General features: G+C 37.5%; 1 non-coding gene across 1 annotated transcript; it reads left to right on the top strand.

Annotated features, from left to right (window-relative positions):
- Positions 1-1,452: 1,452 nt before the first annotated feature.
- Positions 1,453-1,556, top strand: LOC138838714 (U6 spliceosomal RNA). Its single transcript, XR_011375731.1, has one exon. It is a non-coding gene; the product is annotated as a U6 spliceosomal RNA (small nuclear RNA).
- The last annotated feature ends 4,458 nt before the right edge of the window (positions 1,557-6,014 follow it).

Raw genomic sequence — 6,014 nt, 5'->3', positions numbered from 1 at the left:
CCCAAATGGTAACAAACAAGACCATACTAAAGCTACCAACATAACTGTTTATTGCAGCATTCTTTAAGAGAGCTATGATGTGGAACCAATCCAGATGCCCCTCCGCAGATGAATGGATTAAGAAAATGTGGTATATATACACAATGGAATTAATTCTATGCCTCCATCAGAAAGGATGACATTGACCCATTTGTTAAGAACTGGAAATACTTGGAAAAAAGTATATTAAGTGAAGAAAGCCAGGCCCAAAGAAACATAGGTCCCATGGTTTCCCTTATTTGCAATAACTAGTGTATGTCTGAAACAAGCAGAAAAGGTCAGATAAGTTGATTTTACGTGAAATGAACCCCAATATAGATATTCGTATTTTTTTCCTTCTTGCATTTGTTTCAAACATATTCATAAGATGATTGCTTTTTTGTGTTCTATGTCCCTCCCCCACGGTATAACCCCGGCTTTCATTGTATTTGATATTGATATAGTTTGTGGATGGGAAGGGCAAAAGCAAATAGGGATACCAGTGGACCCATTGCAGCAATGAGATGTACAAGTCGTTATGCTGAAATTCGAACTTTACAACTTCGGGCAGGTCGGGGAGGCGGTGGGGGGTGGTGGAAGATATGAAGGGAAGGGGAAACCAAGGAGGAAGCAATAATGCTTGATAAAAATGTACTCATTACATTTCCTCTGTAATTGTAACAACTCTGTATGGTATTTTCATGATAAATTTTTTTTTAAAAGGATGTAAAATATTTTGATTTTAAAACATTATATATATATATGTATATGTATATATGTATATATATGAATATACATATATGTATATATATTCATTACCTTGCCCATGTAATAAAATCCCCTCTGTACGATATTTTCACAATAAATAAATTATCTGAAAAAAATTGTATCAGTCAATAGTGCATATAATTTTATTTTTCATTACAAACATAGAATGTAGTAAAAATTTTCTTAGCAATTACCCTGCACTAGGTTGTGGGCAGATTCTAATGGAAATAATATACTGTGTTTATGTAGAGAATTTGAGCATCCAAAATTTTAATATGCTTGTGGTCCTAAAACCAATACCTTGCTGATATTGTGTGACAAATACAACTTCCTATAAGTACAGAAGTTTTGCTTGTATCTTTTCAATTTATATTTTTATTGTAAAGTTCCTGTGCAGAGGGGTTACAGTTACGTAAGTAAGGTAATTAGTCCATTTCTTATTGAGCATTGTTACCCTCTCCTTTGTCTTTCCCCTACCATTCCGCCCCTTCATACCTCCCCAACATGTCGCTCCACCCCCCCCCCCATAGAGTGTCTTGTATATTTCATTGTTACAATGTGGCAACCTGTGTCCTTTCCTTGTATCTTCAATGAAGAAATGCTGGCTTGATTTATGCTGATTCTACTGTTGTAGACACACCTAAAATCACTCGCCAAGTTCAGGAGTACAAAATGAAATGCATAGCAGAAACATTGGAACATTTCAGAGAAGATTAGCATGGCTCATGTACAAGGATGACAGACAAATTTCTGAAGCATTCCATACTTTTACAACAGATGCTGGAGGGGATGTGGCCACCAGGGAACCGTACTGCATTCTTGGTGGGAGTACAAAACTTGTTCAACCACTTTGGAAAGTAGTATGGAGGTTCCTCAAAAAACTCCACATAGAGCTCTCCTATGACCCAGCAATCCCACTTTGGGACATTTACCCAAATGATCACAAACAAGACCATACTAAAGCTACCAGCACAACTATGTTTATTGCTGCATTCTTTAAGATAGCTAATATATGGAACCAACCCCAATACCTTAGCAGATGAATGGATCAAGAAAATGTGGTATATATACACAATGGAATTCTATGCCTCCATCAGAAAGAATAACGTTGCCCCATTTGTTAGTAACTGGAAAGTCTTGGAAAAACTTATATTAAGTGAAGTAAGCCACGTCCAAATTAACATTGGTCCCATGGTTTCCCTAATTTTCAATAACTAATATTTGTCTGGGTTAAGAAGAAAAGGTCAAAAGCTATCTGCATATGACCAGATAGGATGATGTTAAGGGACATGAACCCCAAGATAGGGACACAAGTGGTTTTTTCTTTCTTGCTATTGTTTATTGTTTATTGTTTATTGTATAATGTGCGATGTGAATTTTTGTTTCTTTATATGTTCCTCTCTCCTGCTATAACTCCTGTTTTCACTGTATTTGAAGTTGGTGCGCCTACATCTTCTATATACGCTCCTCTAATTTTTGGAGGGGAAAGAAAGAAAACAAAATGCTTAAATAGGGGTACAGGTTGACACATTGTAACCATGAGATACACAAGACACTATGTTGAAAAATGAACTTTACAATTTAGGTGGGGTAAGGGAGGAGGGTTGTGTACTTACGGAGCTGGGAGGGAAAGGATGGTAGGGGAAAAATAAAGGAGGTGGTAACAATTTTTTTTACCTTGCTCATTACCTTGCTCACGCAAATGTGACTCCTCTGTACATTATTTAGCTAATAACTAATATTATGAGGCAGACTGAAATGAGACTCCAGAGAAAGAGTCAGAAAGACTGATCAGAGAGACTAAAATTGGTCACACAAAGATTGGAAAATAGAATTCCTTGTAGAACATACAAATCATTGAAACCCTGCACATGTAAGGACAAGAGAGCAAAGTCCAGAAATGCACATTTTCTTAGAGGTCAGCTATTGAATTATCAATGGAAATATTTGTATTCTTAAATATTTGACCACATGTGAGAGAAGGCTGAAGAGAAATAAAATGCCATCACTCTGTTTGGACGTCCAATATCACACTAGGAAGTAATCAATCACTGATTTGTAATAAAAAGAGAAAACAATTATTCCAAATGAGGGTTTCATTTCTTTTCCTGTAACAGTTCTTGATTTAGATGCTAGCAATTACCATACAATTGATCCAGTACCACAGCTGAAATGATATTGACCGCAGTATTCCCACATGAAGGAAAAGAGAAAATTAACAGATATCTGAAGAAATGACTTGAGGATTAAATGTTCTAATAGTGATATCTGAGGTTTTGACACAGGTGAAGAAGTGGATTTTCTTTTCTAAAAAATCCCCATTTTTAGCCTGGTGCCAGTGGCTTACATCTGTAATCCTAGCTACTCAGGAAGCTGAGATCTGAGGACTGCTATTCAAAGCCAGCCTGGGCAGGAAAGTCTGTGAGACTCTTATGTCCAGTTAACCACCAGAAAACCAGAAGTGGCATTGTGGCTCAAGAAGTAGAGCACTCACCTTGAGTTGAAGAGCTCAGGGACAGTGTCCAAGCCCAGACTTCAAACCCCTCGACCAACAACAACAAAAAAATCTCCCTTTTCTTGGATTGCCTACATCTTTTCCTATCATTCAACAAAGAAGCCATTTTATCACCCACTAAATTTAAGTCCTAACCTAGCTACTGCTAATAGAATGATTTGGTATCTTTTTTTTTTTTTCTGTCCATCATGCGACTTGAACTCTGGGCTTGGGCTCTGTCGTTGTCATCTACAAGACAAGGCGAGTGTTCTCCTGCTTGAGCCACAGTGCCACGTCCGGTTTTCTAGAAGTTTATTTGAGGCTCACAGACATTCCTGCCAACGCTGGCTTTGAACAGTGATTCTCAGATCTTAGTCCCCTGAGTAGCTCTGATTACTGGCCTGAGTCACCAGCACCCGGCATGTTTTGGTATCTTATGGCAAATGGTTCATATTTGGGGGGAAAAAAAAACAACTATGGTAACATTTTTTCCAGTACTTAAACTCTGGGCCTGGGCCCTGAACACGGTTATGCTGGTAGCTTTCATGTGAGCTTGTTGGATTACTGCCCATGAGGGGAATTACTGAGTCTTAAAAGAGATCTATGTTTAGTCTTTTCAGGAAACTCAGTACTGCATTCCACAGTGGTTGAACAAGTTTAATTTCCCACCAACAGTGTAATAGAGTTCCCAATTGGCTACATCCATGCCAGAATTTACTATTGTTAGTTTCTTGATAAACGCCATTCTAACTGGGACGAGGAATAATCTGTCTTGTTTACTTGTAGATTTGTGGGCACCTTCTAGCTACTATGAATGAATCCATGAAACCTATATTGCTCGGAGTCTGCATTCCTTTCTCTTTTCTCTTAGTATCATTTTCCCCAACCTTTCATTTTCCTTAAGACTAGTGAAAAGTCATCTTTTCAGATGAGTGAATAGAATTCCATTATGTGTGTGTGTGTGTGTGTGTGTGTGTGTGTGTGTGTGTGTGTGTGTGTGTGTGTGTGTGTGTGTGTTTGTAAGATGAATATAGGCCCATGAGTTCATTTCTAAGTCTTCTGTTTCATCTGTAATTTAGTAGTTCCATACTAAAGTTGAATTGTTTTCTCTACTGAATTGAAGAATATTGTTGGGATTTTGATGAGTATTGCATTTTCAATTTTTGGCGGTCAGTATTGCAGTTTTTGCCATGTTAATTTTTTTTCAGGCTTCATGATCATATGTATATTATGTTCAGAAAACACACATTGCAATTTTGAACAAACAGACGGAAAAGTGTCTGGCAGTAGTTCCAGAAAATTTACCCTCTTAGGCTGCAGGAAGCCTGTCTCCCCCTAGGCCTTTTACTATTATTATTACTACTAATTATTATTATTATTATCTTTAAGTAGTTGTTCAAAGCAGTTTATGAATACAACACATCTTGATTAATGTCACTGCTTTTTAAACTAGAAATATTCTTTTTTATTTAGTTACAAGAGTTTTCAGATTCAATTCTTTTTAAGAATCTTAACAACTAGGTTATGAATAGCCTTTTATAATTACCAAGTCTATTTTTGTCCTTGGCCTAGGCAAGTTCGACATAAGTCATCCAGCCCCCACCTCATCATTAGAGAATGAATGATATTTCCAAATGCCTGAGAAGTTTAGCATGCTTTTATTTTCTTACTTTTTAAAATGGGACTTGAACCAAGGACCAGGGCATTCTCCCTTTGCTTCTTCACTCAAGACTATAATTCTAACACTGGAGTTACACCTCCACTTATGCTTTCTGGTGGTTAACCAGAAATATGTTTCCTGAACTTTCCTGCCCCAGCTGGCTTCAAACTATGAGCCTCAGATCTCAGGCTTCTGAGTAGCTAAGATTATAGGCATGAACAACTGATGCTCAGCCTTAGTTTTGGTTTTTTTTTATTGTGATTAAGTGATTACATAATTTCCCAAATTTCAAACTATTGTGGGATCGTGATGCTCAGTTAAACTCACAAACACATTCTATCTTTCCTGGACCAAATTGTCTATCATGGTCTATAACATTTATGAGTTCTATGAGCTTTGCAATACAGTTATTTCTTCCACATTGGGTGGTATGTACATTTCTTTTGTTTTGCATAGCATCAGATGTTCCCTCTTTCTCATTTGTTCCCTCCCTCCCATTGCTGCCATTAAGTTGCTTAGTTCATTTTGGTCAATGTCCTGTGCAGCTAATTGGTCCCCTTGTTGTATGTTTTTCCCTGATTCCCTCTAGTTCTGTGTTGTCTTCCTGGATCCCCTCCAGTGTACATATATATACCATACATGTGATCAGCAGCATGGAGTTATTTACTTGTGATTCAACCAGATGAGTGGAAGCTCTCTGTTTCTTAAGTCCTGTTAATTTTGTCGTATCACTTAACATTGTGGATTTAACATCCACTTAACAAGGGAGACCATGTACCATTTGTCTCTTTGATCTTGGCTTACCTCGCTCAACATGATTTCTTCTAACTCCATCCATTTCCATGCAAATGCCATTATTATTTTGTCCTTTCTAATGTCTGCATAATATTCCATTGTGTATAGATACCACAATTTTTGGATCCATTCATCTATGATGGGACATCTGGGTTTTTTCCATATCCTGGCTATTGTGAACAATGCTGCAATAAACATGGAGGTGCATGTGTCCTTGTATACTGGTTCCTGTTGTTCAGGATAAATGCCTAGAAGTGGTATGACTGGGTCCTATAGGAG

This window comes from Dipodomys merriami, unplaced genomic scaffold, assembly GCF_024711535.1.
Source record: "Dipodomys merriami isolate MVZ:Mamm:240054 unplaced genomic scaffold, mDipMer1.0.p SCAF_289, whole genome shotgun sequence".
Lineage (NCBI taxonomy): Eukaryota > Metazoa > Chordata > Mammalia > Rodentia > Heteromyidae > Dipodomys > Dipodomys merriami.
The sequence above is the reverse complement of the archived record's forward strand: the minus strand, read 5'-3'. Positions and strand labels throughout refer to the sequence as shown.